This window comes from Balaenoptera musculus, chromosome 10 (genome assembly GCF_009873245.2).
Source record: "Balaenoptera musculus isolate JJ_BM4_2016_0621 chromosome 10, mBalMus1.pri.v3, whole genome shotgun sequence".
In the NCBI taxonomy this organism is placed as follows: domain Eukaryota; kingdom Metazoa; phylum Chordata; class Mammalia; order Artiodactyla; family Balaenopteridae; genus Balaenoptera; species Balaenoptera musculus.
The window spans coordinates 21,969,765-21,989,568 of NC_045794.1; the positions used below are offsets into that span (position 1 = coordinate 21,969,765).

The 19,804-nt window shown below is 36.8% G+C and overlaps 1 protein-coding gene across 2 annotated transcripts in view; it reads left to right on the top strand.

Moving 5' to 3' along the window:
- The window catches only part of SSPN (sarcospan), a 38,729-nt gene that overhangs the window by 2,869 nt on the left and 16,056 nt on the right, over positions 1–19,804 (top strand). The window contains exon 1 of one of the 2 annotated variants that reach the window (XM_036867179.1): positions 5,686–5,825. The exons of the other annotated variant lie outside the window; for it this stretch is intronic. The gene's annotated coding sequence lies outside the window, so the exon portion shown is untranslated. Of the gene's footprint in view, positions 1–5,685; positions 5,826–19,804 lie in introns of those variants that run through there. 2 annotated transcript variants of the gene reach the window in all.

The following is a 19,804-nucleotide window of genomic DNA, read 5'->3' on the forward strand; positions in this document are numbered from 1 at the left end:
GTTCGCCCTTTTTCTTAGCGATGAGTGGAGCAGTCATTGGTAGTGGCGCTCTTCGAAGTAGCAGTGGCTCTATTTTATCTCTAATCACGCAGAACAGTCACTTTGGACTTGCTGCATTTCCCAAACCAGTTTGAACCCTGAAGAAGCTATCAGTTCGGCCATCTCACCTTTCTCTGATGCCAGCCAAGTTACTGTTAGCAGTATCAGCGGTATTAGATGAGTCCAGTACTTTCTGAATCTTTCTGGAGGATTATAAAAATTAACTTGGGGGAAAAGGGCCTCCTCAGGGTCATTTTCCCTAGGGACGTGGAATGATTCTAATCTGGTATATTCCCCAGGGAATACTGGAAAGTTTGCCCTATTTAGCAGACCTGTTAGACCAAAGCAGTACAGGTCAATCCCTGAGGCTGAGGCAGAGTCAAACCTGTTTCCGGAATTTACGCTGAATTCAAGCAGGGCCCCCAGACTGAGGCACCCGCCCCATCGACAGTTTGGCCTGCTTCACTCTTCTATTTCTGTTTATACTGGTTGCCTCTGATCATGTGACACCTACTTCATTTTACAAGGTTTGCTATCGCATTACTTTGGGATTTGGGTATCACCATTCCCATGATAGAATCTAGGTATACGGATAAATTCACTTAGGCAACTTCTTCTTGACCAATATCTGGGTGGCTTGATGAATATTCAGTGAAATTCTAGTTATAAAAAAAGCCATTGGTAATCTCCAATCAGAGATTTATGTCCAGAGGAATTTTAGAAAAACAAATAGGTTATTTCTTACCTACCTGTAAATATGACTCCTCTCACTCTCCATCAGAGACATGACTGAAGTCTTTTTACTTCAATTACAAAAGATTCCCATAAAGGAAAAAAAAAAGAATGGAGCTGCTCTGGACACCACATAACCTGTGAAAGTGCCATTCTTCTCTCAAAATTCTTTCTACGTGGCTTGAGGGTTGCAAGTCACTCCACAAGGACAACACAAAGTGAAACAGGGTCTTTGAGGATGAACTTGGCTAGGGGCAAGGGATCCTAGGAAACAGAAGTTTGCATTTTATTCTGTTAATGGCTTGAGTAGCTGGGTCGAATAGACATTCAAGTTTGCACGTCATTCCAGAATTGTTATTGATGAAAAAATGTGTAAGGATTGAAGAAATCTAAGAACTTTGGGGCCTTTACTTACTTCTTACTCAAATTAATACAATTTTGGTTTAGGTGAAGCATAACATGTTTTGAACTTTGGCTTATTTTTTTCATTTGGCAACATTTGTTGGGGATGTCTGAGGAGCTAGGCATTGGTCTAAAAATAATGAATCATATACAAGGAGGAGATCTCCAGAGATCCTGATGGACATGTGGCCTTATCTTATCTGACAGTAATGAATACTTCCGATTAAAAAATTTAACCTACGCAAATATTTTTAAAGTCCATTTACCTTTCAAAGTGTTTCACTTACCGTGATTTATTTGCTTTGGCATCTCTATCTGAAGTCAATTTAAGAGCAAACTCTTGCTTCTCTTCCCCAATGGGGATGTTTAGTGTTTGTTAGTTTCTTGGCCCTTGTAGGGCATATTCCCATGGAAAGTGGGAATTTATTTGCCTTATTGTGCTTTTTTAGATTTCCTCACTCTTGCTCCATTGCCTCCCATCCCCCATCCCCCTGGAATAAAATCCCTGAGATATATACTACAGTAATCACATTAGAATGTTTAAGGAAAGAGCTTAAAGGGAAGAATATTTCCTTTCCTTAATGTCATTCAAAAAACTTATCATATGAATCTGTAATGATTAAGAGTACTGTCAAGAATTTCAATTACAGTTTTCATATGTTAACTTACTCTAAGGAATTCAAAATGCAGGTGTATTCAGATTTTTTAAATCTATTTTTAATCTTGACTTAATGGAAGGGAAAATTGGGTTGTTATTTATTTTAAAAAAGAATACACCCTGAAATTCACAAGTATATATATGACATATAGCAAGTAAGAAACAGATATTATTATTATCCGCAATTTATAAGTGGAGAGACTGCGACATGATGGTTTGCCTAAATGATTTGATCATGGTTATGGAGAAAAACTGGAAGTGAGAAAGATTTGGCACTGGGGTTTTGGATAGACCCTAAACAAGTCAAGAAGCAAAAAAATGATGTCAATTTTCCACATATGTGTATTGACATTTGAGAATTTAATCTGGAATTATATTTTTAGGAACACATTACATAGTAGTACATTATTTTTCATATTGGGGCCTTAATATGCTTCCAAAACTTAATATTGCATCTCTAGTACCACTGGGAAATAATTTGGTTATAGCAACTGTCACAGGATAGTTAGGTACTGAGGAGTGATAATCCCATGGCCTAACTCAGTCTCCACTGAGTACATATAATAAGTAATGAGAGGATAATTATCTTATAGGTACATGAAGTTGTTGTAGTAAGTCTAGAAATGGAATGTAATTGGATTAATTTGGGAAAAAATTAATTTTAATAAGTGAACACAGAAGGGAATATTCAAGAATTTGGTGACATGCTCTCTGAAAGAATTTTAGGAATACTGAATAAAGAATAAGTAAAGTTAATAATAAAACAACAAAAAAAATTTAAAAAGAATAAGTAAAGTTGGAACAAAATCATTAGATGCTTAGAATCATTAGGAGAATGTATTTTCACTTCTATTGCTAGCTTCATACTAAGCCAGATATGCAAAGGCCAAGGGAATGCTTATACAATGAGGAAATTATCCCTGAACTTCCCTTCTCTTTTTAAAAAAGGAGGAGAAGGGACAGCTTCTGATATTTTTCAACCTGTATTATGGATATATTCAGTCTCTAGAAACTTTTAATATTGACAATTATCATTTTGGTTTTATTTTTTTATGGTAGAAAGAGTAGTGCATAGAATTCGGGGATAATCAAATAAAAAGTAAAGCAATTAATTCTCTTTAAGTATATTATGCGTCCATGGGGCCATTATTTATCCCTGACACATAACGGTATCCAATGTGTTAAACCAAACTCTATTCCATATTTGCCATTATTAGAGTTTCTGTTTGAACTTATGTATACCCATTTTTAAACTATGGTTTGAGAAATGACATACAGTTGTATTTTCTGATATAGAAAATTTTAAGTTCATTGATAATGTTGAAAAGAACTAAGAGGTAATAATAAGGAGTGTGCTATTACTCCATTGTGGGCCCTTGGGTTCCAGAAATATTCAGAACATGTTAACTTAGCATTATTGAGATATTCTATTTCACATTATAAAATGACTGCAGGATCTAAAAAAGAAAGAAGTCACGTGACTTATTTTGCATTCCCCTAACTTGAATAAATTAGGACAAATCAGGATTGATGGGGCTGAATGCTAGATGCCAATATTACCATCCTTACCTTCTACAAAGAAAGCAATGGCATAGGTTTCCCTAATATTTGGTCCAGTAGTTTTATAGATTGCCATTATGATGTCCACTTTCAGTTTGGTCTGAGGAAATGGATATTTTCTGGACTTTTTCTTCCCATTAACCTTGTCCATGACATTTCTATTAAGGGTGTTCTTTAACTGGGTCCACTTGCCCGTGTTGTACCCTGAAGGGTTGGCATAAACATTAAAGGATACACACAAGATAATGTGAAGAGTTCAGTGTGCATATTTCTATGTTGCTGTAGGATAGGAATGGAATCTAGTCATTAAACTTTAATTAGATACCATTTCACTGCAAAGTACAGTTCATTTTTAGGACTTAGATCCTGGCAAACTAGAGAAATGCTGCTCAAAAGAGCCCATTAAAATCCAGGGTTGGATTCAAGTCTAGGTTTATTCAAGTCTAGGTTTATTACAATGAGTTCATAAGCTGAAGGTGATGTTCTTTTAAAAAATGGATGTTGGGAACAGTATTCGTAGCATAAACTATATAAAAGCCTATTTCAGAGGCATGTTGTCTTTCAGATGGTTTGGATGCTACCTCAGATCTCAGTGTATTGAGATAAAATTTGGCAGGAGTAGCTGTTAGATGACTGAGCGAGGCAGCTCACTCGATCACCCTGGTAGATTTTAAAATTCATATGTGTATGCTTCCACATACAGCAATAACTAAAATACATTTTCCTTTCTGTCTTAGCCTGCTCCAGTACGGTGGGTTCTGGTGAGGGGCTCTCTTCCTGGCTTGCAGATGACCACCTTCTCACTATGTGCTCACGTGGTCCTTCCTTGGTGCATGTGCCTGGAGAGAGGGAGGGATCTCACTCTCTTCCTCTACTTCTAAGGTCACCAGTCTTGTAGGATTAGGACCTCCCCCTTACAACCTCATTTAACCTTAATTACCTCCTAAAAGCCCTGTCTCCAAACACAGTCACATTGAGGGTTAAGGCTTTAACATATGAATTGGGGGCGGGTGTGCATAATTCAATCCATAGCCTTTTCAGTGAGGAATATCAGTTTGTACAGCCACCTCAGTGATTCTTAAGTGTGTTTCTCAGCTTCTTCAGGAAGGCCCTGTGGCTTTCATAGAACAGCTAGAAGTCTGAATGTTTCTGATGAGGGTTCTGAACCAGTAAGCTGGCACTTGGCAGTGCAGCGGGGTGGCGTGGCTCAGGCTCATGCCAGTAGTGAAACATATGGAGGAGGGTGTTTTCAATGCATTCACGGATTGCTTCTTTTGTCAAATTTCAGTAAAAATAAAATCAAGTAGATGTAGCCGGTGCCTACAATTCTAAGGGTAGCTTAGGCGTTTCATTTGTTGCCTTAGCTTTAAGGCTTAGGACCCACCATTTAGTAAATCTCTGCCTTTCTTGGCTGCTCTGGGAGTGAGTCGCTATCAGGATCTAGCTACATGCCACCTTGGCCTCCGAGGCAAGAAAATGAGGGTGGCTGACTGAGCCCTGCTGGTGGCGGATGCTCAGATTTTCAGCAATTAGATGAGCCCTCTGGCCTCTGGGAGCGGTGATCTCAGGCTTGGTCTTTCTAGAACTCAAGGGAAGCCCGCTCTCAGGTCTTCTGTGTAATATGCAGCTGATGCTTTCATTTTTGATGATGATTCTGAAAATTAGATGAACACTCCTTGTTCTGTGGAATGGGTCAAAATAAAACCCTGAGGGTGCTCGCACCTGGGGCCTCATGCTGTCACAGGCTCCGGGACGAGCGTGCAGCTGCTGGTGGATCCTCCTTAGGTACACTGTCAGGGCTTCTCGTTTGATCCTGTTTGTCCAGCTTAAAAACCCTAAACATTCTAAGGGTCTCTGCTTTACTTTAACAAGTGCTGCACAAATCCAAACCATTCCAGAGGGAAAAACTAGAGAAGACCGAGTAGAACCATCCAATATGCCACCTTTTGGTCCAATCCGAGTCCAAAATGAGTAGCAAACAAAAGGCGAGGCCATGGTTCCAGACACATGCTGGAATATCGCTGGTTTGGTTTTTGAGCATATTTAAAGTTGATGCTCTCTGATCTAAGGTTGCTAAGCAACGTGCACTGCCTAACACAGTCCTGAATGTGAGTGTTTCAGTGCTGTGTTTCCTCACTCTGGCAAAAGGTTGGTAAGTGCCTGCATGTTAGAAAGCAAATGGTTTGTTCACAAATAAGCATTCTCACGTTCTGCTGAAGAAGTTCGGTTGGGGCTGCTTCTGTTGTTGCAGAAAATGAGCAACTCCCCCTGTCTGGGAGAGGCTGCAGAAACCTCGAGGATGCTGTTTTATCAGCATCCCACTCAACTGTTGTTGTGAAAGTGTTGGATTCAGCATTCACTGTAATGAGCCATTAAAATCCCATTAAGATAGGTTGTTATCAAGACCTCTCTCTTGTGTGGAAGATAATGACAGGTGAGGAGAAAAGAGGGGGACTTGCTAATGTGTTAACTAGACCCTAACTAGGGAGAGAATTTTCGCTTTATTGCTAGGGAAAAACAGAACACTTACCAGCTTCCTTCTAAAGTATCAGGTGTGGCACACCTATCAGGCCATTACCTGCGCCATTTAGCTGTGCCAGGAAAGCTATAAAAGGGACCTTTTCCAAGATAAGGGAAACAGCATTTCAGCCTTCATCCTTTCTGTTGGAGGGTGGAGGTTGCTCAGCTGTGGAGACGAACACAGGGCGACTATCCTGGTCTTAGGGAAGGGGTGGAGCTTCAGAGGCAGCAAGAGGGCAAACGAGGTCTCCGTAAGGTGGACACGCTTTATAACCAATGCAAAATCACTTCTCCATGACTGCATACTGATGAAGGACAGAATTCAACCATTTTAGTGCACATGTTCCACGTTCAGTAAGTTTATGCATGTCTCTCATGCGCTCGCTACTCAGATTCTGAAACAGAAGGATCAAACCCACGCAGGTTGGCTTTGTCGCATAATCTTTTCATGAACAAGTGGTTTGGGATGCCTATGAAAGGGTTTCCCTCTGAGTTAAGGGCTCTGAGACCAAACATAATTTTAAAAATGAACATAGGGTGACCGTAACTATTGTGTTCGAGAACCCTCATAAATACTCATTCAGTCACCGAATCTAGTGCGTCACAAACTTTTCCACCTGGAGACCTCCCTGAAGCCTCGCTCCCCTTCTCCCCGTCCTCACACACACATCACAAAAAGCTCAGTGTCTAGCTAACCCATGTTGCCATGGAAGAGAAGAGAGGAAATGCGGGAGAGGCTGCTGGCTGCCTGGAGACACTAACCTCATGATGAAAAGGACAAAAAACTTTTTAAAGAAGTAATGTTACTATGTATTACTTAATGTTCCATTACATCCTGTGTGTGTGTGTGTGTGTGTGTGTGGTTTTTTTGTAAAAAGTGCTCTTAATTAGAAAAGCCACTTGATAATATTTTTTAAAGATTGAACAGGATGGTTCTCTCATTTACGCTCCTGCTATAATTGAATTTATATTGATTTACTGTATAATTTCTATACACTGTACCATTTCATCAAATTCTATTTATTGTACTGTTTCAGATAGATGGACCCAGGCGTATTAACGTAGAATTATCTGCACAATCACTTCTGAAGTGGGACCTAATTTGAGAACCTACTAAATTATGCCTGAATCATAAAATTCCGCCTATCTCTATACCTCTGCAGTAGGCTAAATCCACATTTATAAAATTCCTTTCCCTTCTGAGGATTTGAAAAATTTTTTTTTTCTAAATGTCTTCTTTTTTTTTTTTAAAGGAATGCCTTTATTTTTTAAAATTATTTATTTATTTATTTATTTTTAGCTGTGTTGGGTCTTCGTTTCTGTGCGAGGGCTTTCCCTAGTTGTGGCAAGCGGGGGCCACTCTTCATCGCGGTGCGTGGGCCTCTCACTATCGCGGCCTCTGTTGTTGCGGAGCACAGGCTCCAGACACGCAGGCTCAGTATTTGTGGCTCACGGGCCCAGTTGCTCCGCAGCATGTGGGATCTTCCCAAACCAGGGCTCAAACCCACGTCCTCTGCATTGGCAAGCAGACTCTCAACCACCACGCCACCAGGGAAGCCCCTGAAAATTTTTTAAGTGAAACAAATGAACTGTAGTAGTTTATTTTTCCCACAAATAGGTAGCACTTCTACCCCTCGTGTCAATTCATGAGAAATGCTGAAACACAATTTTGTTTCTCTTATATTCTTTGAAAATGGATTATTTTGCAAAAGTAGGTACTTATAGAACCTATTGATGATTAGTTTCTGATAAGTTACCACAAGAGTGAGTTAGGTGGTTGATAAGCAACAGAACAGAAGCCTATCAACGAAAGAGTACCTACTTGTAAAACAGAAACCTTTCACATCTAGCCATTCTCCCTGTGTCTTTGCATATGCCAAGTGCGTTACCCCCAGGAGCTGTGTCTGGGAGAGGGCACACACACACACACACAACCAGCTACGATACAGTTGAAAAACCAAGTGTTAAGTTGGTGCTCTAAAGAAGGTGGCAGAGAGGAAGGTGTGATTCATCCTGTCCGGGCAGGATCAGAAAAGGCAAGGAGAGGGGGCCTGAAACTGCAGGAGGGGCCTCAACTTTGGAATAAAACACATGTGGGTAGAATCCCAGACCTACCATTTTCAAAAAATTTAGGTTATGATTTTTATTTTTATTTTTGTGTGAGTTTGAACAAGTATGGGCAATTCTATACAATCCTATGATTTTAATTATGAAAATTTCTAAGTATATAATAGCATAGACAGAATAATAAAGCAGCCTCAGGTTCATCAAGTTTTAATATTTTGTCATAATTGTTTTCATTTTTTTAAGAAAGAAAACATTGCAATATATTGAAGTCACCTGTTTCCTTTCTTAATCATATTCTCCTACCCCATCCTCCTTCTCCAGAGGTATCTACTATCCTGAATTTGATATCTGTCATGCCTATGAATGTTTTCATACTTTTTATATGTATATATCCATAACCAATAATTAATGTTGTTTACAATATTCTAAATTTTTTATAAATGGTAGCATAATATCTTTTTTCAATATTGTTTTTGAGATTTATTTATAATAGTTCATGGATATCATTCATTCATTTTTGCTATACTATATTTCATTATAGAAATATACAACAATTAATTTATTCATTTTCCTGTTGATGAAAATTTAGGTTGTTTTCAAAAGATTATTTTTTTCTTGCAATTACAAACAGTGATACAATGGACATTCTATTCCATGGCTCTCTATGCATGTATTTCAAAGTTTTTAAAGGAACATTCCTAGGAATTGAATGATTGGGTCTTAAGATATAGGCATTTTCAACTTATTAGATATTGCCAAATCAGTACCGCAAACCCAAAGTTGTACAAATCTACACTCCAGCAAGTCAGAATTTCCACTGATCTACATATATGCCAACTTTTGTTACTGTCAGACAATTTTAATTTTTAAAAAATCTTTTATTTTTTTAATTAACAAATTTTAATACAATTTTAAAAGGTTACTTTCCATTTACAGTTATTACAAAATACAGACTATATTCCCCGCGTTGTACAATACATCCTGGAGCCTATCTTACACCTAACAGTTTGTGCCTCCCAACCCCCTCCCATATTGCCCCTCGACCCACACTGGTAACCACTAGTTTGTTCTATCTGTGACTCTGCTTCTTTTTTGTTATATTCATTAGTTTGTTGTATTTTTTAGATTCCACATATAAGTGATATCATACAGTATTTGTCTTTTGTCTTTCTCTGTTTGACTTATTTCACTTAGCATAATGCCCTTCAAGTCCATCCATGTTGCTGCAAGTGGCAAAATTTCATTATTTCTTATGGCCAAGTAGCAGACAATTTTAGTTTTTGCCTATCTTATTTGTATGCAATGATATCTTATTTTAATTTATATTTTTCTGATTACTGCTGGAGTTGAACATATATGTTTATTGACCATTTAATTATGTTTTCTATCCTTTATTTATTCAACAAATGTTTTCTATGAGTTGTTTCTCTCCTACTTATTGATTTATAAGATTTATTATCTTTGTTACTTAGCCTTTGTGGTTTTAGGTACTGCAAATATCTTCTCCTAGTTGTATCATGTCTTTTACTTTTGTTTATGGTGGCTTTGTTGAGGAAAAGATTTAATTTTAATGTATTTACCTATATGAATATTTTTATGGTATATGCTTTAATATATTTTAAAGAAATCTCCCCCTACTCCGAGGTCAAAAAGATATTTTTCTATATTGTTTTCTGAAAATGTTGAAGGTTTGCTTTTGTATTTATATCTTTAATCTAAGTGGTCTACTTTTTGCATATGGATGTGAGATAATGTCCAGATTTTATTTTTGGAGTGTTAATTGTCTTAGTACCGTAAATACTCAGTACTTTCACACTGATCTGCTATTTCCATTTATCATCTATCAAGTTTCCATATTAGATTTGAGGAGTGTGTCTGTGATCCTCTCCAATCCCATTGTTTTGTCTGTCACTCTGCTGATATCACACTGTCTGCATTAAAATAGCACTATAATGCATCTTGTTATAAAGGTGATGGCATAAGCAGCTCGCCCCCCCGAGCCCCATCTCCCCCATACCCCCTACACTGGAAGGCAAAGTCTTAACCACTAGACCGCCAGGGAAGAATATAAATTCTATATATTTTAGAATTGGCTTCTCAAGTTCCAAGAAAAATACTTCTGGTATTTTCATTCAGTTTGTACTTTCTATGCAAGCAAAGAATACCTCACCAGTTATTTGGGTTTTCTCTAATGTCCTGTTTGCTTATCTTTTGATTATTGATTTCAACTGAATTGCTTTGTGCTCAGTTCATGTGCTTTTCATACTATCAATTCTTTGATATTATATGAGACTTACTTTGTGATCTAGTATGTGACTAATTTTTATAAACATTCCACTTATGCTTGGAAAAAAAATGTGGATTCTGTCATTTTGAAATTTACAGTTCTGTATTCAATTTAAAAATCAAGCTTTTTAATCATGTTGTTTAATTTTCTACATCCTTACTAATATTTTTCAGCTTGATCTAAAGATTACTGAGAGATGTGTATTCAGATTTCCCAACATTAGATGAATCTATTTCTCCTTGTTTTCTTCCATTTTCATTAAACATTTTTAATCTACTTAATAACTACATACAAGATAATGATTATAAAATATTTCTTTAGTCTTAGGTTAATAGCTATTTTCTCCCATTAAAAAAATATATCATTCCATTGTCTCCTGACTTCAGTTATTGCTGCTAAGCAGTTTGATAAATATCTAATTGTTGTTCCTTTATAGATAACATGCCTCTTTCCTCTGGTTGCTTTTCTGATTTTCTTTTTGTTTTTGAGGGTGCTGTAGTTTAGCTACAACGTGCCTACATGTGGATTTGATTATATGTTTCCTGAATCTAAGATTTTTGTGTCTTTCATCAACTTAGAAAAAAATTCAGCCATTATTTATTTTTTCCAATATTGTTTCCCTCTTCTCTTTAGTCACTTTGCCTGGAACTACTATCAGATGTATGTTTGGACATTCTTGTTTTACTTTCCTTATTTCTCAACCTCTCTATTATGTTTCTTTTCTTTTTTTAAAATATTTATTGTATTTATTTATTTGATTGTGCTGGGTCTTAGTTGCGGCAGGCGGGCTCCTTAGTTGCGGCTTGCCGGCTCCTCAGTTGTGGCATGCAAACTCTTATTTGCGGCATGTGTGTGGGATCTAGTTCCCTGACCAGGGATTGAACCCGGGTCCCCCGCATTGAGAGCATGAAGTCTTAACCACTGTGCCACCAGGGAAGTCCCTCTATTATGTTTCATCTCCCTGTGTCTCTCTGTGCTGTATTTTAGGTTATTTCTTCAGATATACCTTCTAGTTTACTCTTCCCCTTTTCAGTTGACTTTAATCTGCCTATTACCTGTCCAGGAGTTTTTAATTCCAATGATTTTATTTTTCATTTCTAGAACTCCTATTTTGTTGTTATTGTTGGTTTTTTTTTTTTTAAGTTTATTTATTTATCTATTTATGGCTGTGTTGGGTCTTCGTTTCTGTGTGAGGGCTTACCCCAGTTGCGGCAAGTGTGGGCCACTCTTCATCATGGTGCGCGGGCCTCCCATCATTGCGGCCTCTCCTGCTGCGGAGCACAGGCTCCAGACGCGCAGGCTCAGCAGTTGTGGCCCACGGGGCCAGTTGCTCCGCGGCATGTGGGATCCTCCCAGACCAGGGCTCGAACCCGTGTCCCCTGCATCGGCAGGCAGACTCTCAACCACTGCGCCACCAGGGAAGCCCTGTTGGTTTTTTAATATATTCTTGGTGTCTTCAAAAGTGCCCTGCTCTTTATTCGTGTTTTCGATTCCTTCTTTCACACCTGTTTATTTTGAAGGTACTTTTTAATATGTTTAGTTATTTGTTCAAATATGTTCACAGTAGATGGTTATGTAAAAAAATAGTTACAAATCACATATATAATATAAAATCATTTTGTAAACAAATAATATAGTTATATATTGAATGTACTTTTATAGACTCTATTTGTTAGTTCTGCTATTTGAAATTCATGTGGCTTTAATTCTGAGAGAGAGAGAGAGAGAATGTGTGTGTGTACATGCATACAAACTTATATGCGTGTGAGTGCTGGCCTTCACTAATGAATTGATTTTTCATATGTTTGCTATAATCGGTCTGTGAGTTCATTTTCTAAGAGGCTTTATATGTGATAATTTGGTGTGGGCTATTTGAGGATGTAACCCTTCCAGATGGTTTGTCTTGCCAAGTGTCCCAATGGTATCATGATCCAAGAGCCACCTTTTTTTACTTACCTATTTATTATGGAAAATTTCAAGCATACTCAAAAGTAGATAAAATAGTATAATGAATGCCTATGGTCCCATCACTCAGCTTCAATAATTATTAAGTGATGATCAATGTTGCTTCATTTGTATATTCCTGTACTCCTTCCATACTCACACACCACACACTGGATTATTTTGAAGTAAATCCTGGATATTATATCATTTCATCTATAAATATTTCACTATGTAAGTCAAAAGATGAAGACTAAAAAATAATCAAAATAGCAATCACACCTAACAAGTTAACAATTTCTTAATAGGTTCAAATCAGGGTTCAAATATTCATGATTAACTCATGAATATTTCTTCACAGTTTGTCAAAATAAGGATCCCAATAGGATCCACGAACTGCAATTGGTTCATATATTTCTTATATCTCCTTTTCTCAAAGATTTACCTTTTCTCTCTTCCCTCTCTCCTTCCCTCCATCCTTCCATCCCTCTCCCTCTTACAATTTATTTGTTGAAAAAAACAGTTGTTTTTTTTTTCAGGGTCACTTTCATGTTACTTTCTACTTTCTCATCTTCATAGTTGCCAGGACTGTGCAAGTAGCAGAAAACTCTCAAAACTCTACCCCACCTCATCAGCTGAGACAGAACAATTTTCTTGATGAATTTTAGTGCTAGTGGATTAATTATTTTCTAGTAGCCATTTAGGGTATAGCAGTTTAAGGGTGTAGCCACTTAGGGGCCTACATTTATGCCATGGTCTTGGTTCCACCCTTAGTCTATAGAAGCTCAGTGCATTTGAAAGTGTTTTTTGGGAGAAGGGTTTCATATAATTTAGTCCTTAATATTATGCAGAAATGGAACCTCTTGATGCTTTAAAAAATCTTCTTTGGATCAACTTGAAAGTTTCTTAACCTCTCTAAGTGACAGTGTTCTATAAAATGAGGTAAATTTTTTTTCTTATTACACTGTTTTAGGGAATAAATGAGCTAATGTATACAAAGTGGGTAATGCAAAAAGGGTACCCTTTCTGGGTAGAGAAGATCTTTGAGCAGAGTTTGAAGAATGAATATTACTGGATTCAAAATGGTTGAAGGAAGAGTACTATACCAGGATGATAAAGAAGTAAAAGGACATTTTAGCTCAAAGGCACAATTCTTGTCCTATGACTATTACGCCCAATTTTTATCCATAACCAACTTCATTGCTCCACAATTCTTTTGTTTGTGCTAATTCAGTCTTTTGAGGGTGTAACTGCAAAATTCCCAGCAGTTCCTGTAAAATATGTATCTTAGCATAGATACGCAAATCTGCATTGTAATATTAAAGTAAAACCCAAACTAAAGGGATTCTACTTGAATGTCTGCATGATAAGTCACGCACTAGGATAGTTGTCGGATTTTTCTCTCTGTTTTCTGTATGATTTGATGAAACACTCAGTTGTGAGATTCATTGGTTTAAAATTATGAGCTATTTGCAATCGTTTTCAAGCAAGGTTTTTGGAACTTAGGAATTGTAGCAACTTTGTGCTGGCACATCTCTTGCAGATCTCCTTAGCTTTCCAGCCTTATTTTGGCAGGAACATCAAGGAAAGCACACTATATCCACAGGATTTGAGGGATTCAGGCTCCCTTCATCCAGCCGCTGGTCACAAGTTCCAACTCCTTTTTATCAGTTCCATCAGGATAGTTTTCTAGTATCTTCTAAAGCAACATAGGATGTATAAGTGAACATCTGCAAAACACAATGTGTGCTAAGAAATAGGGCAGTCACTTTGTCCTTTGCACTCTTTTTGTGTTTGTACAACAGATCTGCCTAAACTACACAGCAATGCAAAGTACAATGCAACATTGGTTAAAAAAATTTTTTAAATACATATATAAAGTCTGTCTTTCTATATATCATGAATTATACATATATACTCTTTCTATATGTAAAGATAGATTATATATAAAGATATATAGCTATATTAATATCAAAATAAAGATATAGATAAAAAATTCTGGTTATTGGATAGTTTCAAATCATGATAAAACCCACCACTTGGAATTAGAAAGGATGTATTTTACCAAACAAAGGACTTCGGTCTGGTATGTAAGTGCTTCTTAACACTCCATACTTCTTGACCAACCAATCAGACGTTTTGTCACAGCAAAGCAGGTGAATCCATTCTCTGCTGCTGGCAATTGCATGAGCAGTAATTTCCTGAAGTTCCTGAAGTTGCCTCATAAGTTCTTAGAAATTTTATTTCTACAATTTATTTTCCAAAGCGATCTAGATTTAAGAAAGTTCTAGGTGATGATAGGCCTGCTTTTGTTTTTTAATTTAATTAATTAGCACATAAATCATTAATTTTGATTCAGTTGGAATGTCTTTGCATACTCATATATGAAAAGTCCATAGAGTTACAGTAATTAGACAGAGATCTGTCAGGTATCAACTCCTCAGGCAAAAGGACAATGATAATAACAAAGGAGAAGAAAAAGATTGAGGGGATGTTATAGATGAGCTCAACTTAGGTGTGGTTCGGCAAGTGTCTTTTCTCTTTAGACTCTGCAAAGAAATAATTTTCTGTGAGAGAATTCGTCATCTAGAATTACCTTTTTGCTGAGAAATTTTGACCTGGATCTCTACCAGCTTCTTTAGAAAATAATCTTAACTTGCAAACTAAAGATTCCAAATTGTTCCCTCCAAGAAATATGTAGAAATGCACAGATGGGGATGTGTGTCATAACCCAAACTCTTCCTGGGCCAGGCGGAATTTAACCCTTAGATGAAGAGAGTATTTCTGTACTACAGCTCTTCATTGGCAACTTTTACTCTAATGGAAAAATAAAAATAGAAAGAGTAGAGCAATGAAGCTCTGGGGTTGTAGATTCCTAAGGCAGATGGAAAGGCATTAAATATCTTCCTAATATATTATAGGCCAAATAAAACACTCCTTAGCAAAACTTACTATCTATAAAAAGTTGTTGCTAGCAATAGTTTTATTTGTAGAAGAAAAGAAGCTGCTATTTTGAGCTTAGTTTAATAAAAACCAAGAAGAAACATTTTTTCAAAATTATGATTAGTGTTCTAGGTTTTAATGCTTATACTGATGTTTGTAGTGTTTAGAGACAGATAGTTACAGTTTACCCCTCATCTTTTTTTTTCTTGTTGAAATTTATTTTTATTGAAGTATAGGTGATGTACAATATTATGTAAGTTACAGTGTACAAAATAGTGATTCACAACTTTTAAAGGTTATAGTTATTATAAAATATTGGCTATATTCCCTGTGTTGTACAATATATCCTTGTAGCTGATTTTATACATAATAGTGTGTACATCTTAATCCCCTACCACTAGATTGCCGCCTCCCCGCCTCGCCACTGGTGACCAGTAGTTTGTTCTCTATCTGTGAGTCTGCTTCCTTTTTGTTATATTCACTAGTTTGTTGTATTTAGATTCCACATATAAGTGGTTATCATATAGTATTTGTCTTTCTCTGTCTGACTTATTTCACCTAGCATAATACCCTCCAAGCCCATCCATGTTGCTGCAAATGACAAAACTTCATTCTTTTTTATGGCTGAGTAGTATTCCATTGTGTGTGTGTGTGTGTGTGTGTGTGTGTGTGTGTGTGTGTGTGTGTATTTTATATCACATCTTCTTTATCCATTCATCTGTTGATGGACACTTAGGTTGCTTCCATATCTTGGCAATTGTAATTAATGCTGCTGTGAACACTGGGGTGCATGTATCTTTTCAAATTAGTGTTTTTGTTTTTTTATGTATATATACCCAGGAGTGGAATTGCTGGATCATGTGGTAGTTCTATTTTTAGTTTTTTGAGAAACCTCCATACTGTTTTCCACAGTGACTGCACCAATTTACATTCCCACCAGCAGTGTAGGAGAGTTCCCTTTTCTCTACATCCTTGCCAACATTTGTTATCTGTGTTCTCTTTGATGACAGCCATTCTGACAGGTGTGAGGTGATACATCATTGTGGTTTTGATTTGCATTTCCCTGATAATTAGCAATGTTAAGCATCTTCTTATGTGCCTGTTGGCCATCTGCATTTCCTCTTTGGAAAAATGTCTAATCAGGTCTTCTGTCCATTTTTTGATCAGGTTGTTTGTTTTTTTGATGTTAAGTTGTATGAGCTGTTTATATATTTTGGATATTAACCCCTTATCCACCATATCATTTGCAAATATTTTCTCCCATTAAGCAGGTTGTCTTTTCATTTTGTAAATGGTTTCTTTGTTGTGCAAAAGCTTTTAAGTTTGATTAGGTGCCATTTGTTCATTTTTGCTTTTATTTCCTTTGCTTTAGGAGACAGATCCAAAAAAATATTGCTACGATTTATGCCAAAGAGTGTTCTGCCTATGTTTTCCTCTTGGAGTTTTATGGTTTCTTGTCTTACATTTAGGTCTTTAATCCATTTTCAGTTTATTTTTGTATATGGTGTTAGGGAGTGTTCTAATTTCATTCTTTTACATGTAGCTGTCCAGTTTTCCTGGCACCACTTATTGAAGAGACTGTCTTTTCTCCATTGTATATTCTTGCCTCTTTTGTTGTAGATTAATTGACCATAAGTACGTTACTCTCTCATCCTGATGTTCAATTCTGCCATAAACTCTGGTTGATTTGGAACCTTTACTTTTACATGCCTATCACTTTTGGAACTTCCTATTAATATCTGTGCACTAAGTGTGGCTGAAACAATTTCACTTTTTTTTAAAAAGTAATATTAATTTTGGATCTGTTATGGATAGAAAATATTTTTAGCTGAATGGCATTTTGTTTTCAGAAATTAAATGCTTATCTTTGTAAAGCAACAATAGTGTTATCAGAGAAACATATACAGCTTGGTATGTTTACCAAGATTGGCATTTCCTGAGTAGTAGATAATAAACAGTCTTGTAGCAGAAAGGAAAAGACGCAGAAAAAGAAGTTTTATAACTCTCAGGTGTTTGCAAACTGTTTATGTTAACATTATTAGAGAGATTTTTGAAAAGTGGGTCCTTGCTATGAAAGCAAAAGTAGCCCAAGTCTCTCAATGAATGGATTCGTTTATTTGACAAATTAGTATTGACTGCTTCATATGTGCTGGTACTATAATAAGCCTTCTACACATGCTGTCTTCTTTAATCTTCACAGCAATTTATGAAGTAGGCACTGTGGTTATCACCCCACAGATGATGAAACTGAGGCTCAAAGAGGTTAACTTGTCCAAGGCCAAAAGCAAAAAAGTGGTGGAGGTGGGTTCTGAACCTAGGTCTGTCAGATCCAGAGCTAAGAGATACTGCCCCAGTTTCTATCCTTTGGATGCAGCCCATTTTGCTGTAAACCTTTTTGTAGTTACCCTCTGTTGCCCCTTCTCTGGGGTCACGGATGTGTTCTCTTTTATAGAGCCTGTGAGGTCTTAGACAGCTTATAGTTGACATGTGTTTGTTGGAATAACAATCAACAAGGTTCTCATAAGAAACAATCTTGAGTCTACCATCTTTTCTTAAGGGGTTGCTAGGATTACCAATTCATTTTTTAGGGAGAACATATCACTTTAAGGATTTATTGTTTGTATTTTGCTATTTACTATATGTCATGTTTGTGTGAAAAAGAAGCTATGATGGTAAGTGCTATGCTCTCCATAACTCTTCTCAACGACTGATACATTATATTTCTACTTATTCGTTTGTTTACGGTCTGCCTCTCCACTTTAAAGCATTGGTGCTATCAAGGCAGCGACTTTTGTCTCTTCTGTTAACTGTGGTATCTCCAGAGCCTCAAAGAGTTTCTGGCACATGGTAGATACACAATGAAAACTTGTTAAATGAAGAGAATGAGATTATTTCTAAGATGTGAGAGAGGGCTACATTTATATATATTACTCATTTCAGCTCAAATTTCAGAGTAAGTTGTACTGACACAGTTTGAGGTCATATGAGATGGAAAAAATAATACCTACTACCGTTCCAGGCACATTACTTATGATCCTTAAATTATAAAGTATTATTTTTTCTATTTTATACATGATGAGACTGAGTCTCAAAGGCTGTGTCCCATTCCCTCAGCTTGGACAGTGTCTGGATCTCAAAGACTGGTCTTCGCATGATACCTCAGGACCAGGGCTTCCTGCCACCCCACACAGGAGAGGAGCAGATGATGGAAAGTTATCCAAATTTCTGCAGTTCTCACTTCACTTATAGGGCTGTCCAGATTCCTCCAGGGAGGCGACCGGGATGTGTAATGGTTAAGAGCCAGGCTCTGTACTCGGACACATACAGCTTAGAGTTCTGTATTTGCTATGTGACCTCGAGCATAAAACCTTTCTGAGCTTTAGTTTCATCATCTATAAAATGGGCTAATAACAGCGACTACGTCAAGGATTTTTATGAAGACCAAATGGGATAATTTACAAAGAGAGCTTAGTTTAATGCCTGGCACGTAAAACTGCTCAATATTAGCATTAAAATGTCAAACCATCTAGACTTGTTAATTAGTTTTTCTTACATAAATATAAAGACCACACCAAGTATCCATTGGTGCTAATAAAAAGTAGACTATGTGATATTTGTAACCAAGACAGTATGTGTGTTATCAATTCTAAACATGCTTAAGTTGGTAATACATTTCTGACCCCTGAAATATACTCTAAATTTGGCCTACTGTAATAAATGTATGAGTGACTCTAATTGCAATAATAATTATGGTAGTAATCACTACATCACTACCAGTTATTCTCCAGCTATTTGTTAAGGTATTATACTAGACCCTTTACTTGCATTATCATTAATCCTTGAATTAACCATCAAAAGAAGGCATTATTGTTTCCATTTCATAGATAAGGAAACCAAGGCTAAGAAGAATTAAATTGCTTTGTCCAAGATCATTTAGCTAGTAAAGCAGCAGGTCAAGATTCAGGCTCTAAAGCCCACATTTTTTCCACTATGCAACACTGTCTTCTTGATTGTAGTTCTAGACTTGGTTTTAACAAAACTAAAGAAGCAGTAACCACCAGTTGAATGAACTGTTACTTGATGTTTCATGCTTTTGAGAGTTATTTTTACCTTTCTTACCTCATCTGATTATTTTTTAATCCTATTATCTTGCTTTTACCTTAAAATGCAATTTAAAATAATAATAATTAATAATAATAATAAATGTGGGGAGGGATGACTTCATCATTCTACCATATTTAAATCCTATCTGATTAACACCAAACTTTTTGTTGTCTTTAAAAAGTAATGCACAGCAGGGAAAAAAAATCACAATTGATTCAATGTCCCTTACATTATAGAAAGCATGATAGATTTTGATGAGTGACCAGGAAGGAGGGCTTTGAATGAGCTGCTGGGGGCCGCTCATTTTTACACCTGGCCTAGCCTGGTCAGATGGCATTACCCATGGCAATCAATTTTCCTGTGCTTCAGTTTCTCTGCAAAGTGGGGCTTAAACTGTACATTTCTAAAGAGCAATGACCATATCTTATTCTGCATATTCCTAGCGCCTACCACAATAAAAGTTGTTGAGCTCGACTCAGCTGGGGAGTGATACCTTCACTGGGGTGGCCGTGAATAACAAGATCTCAAAGATTACGTTGCCACGATTCTTA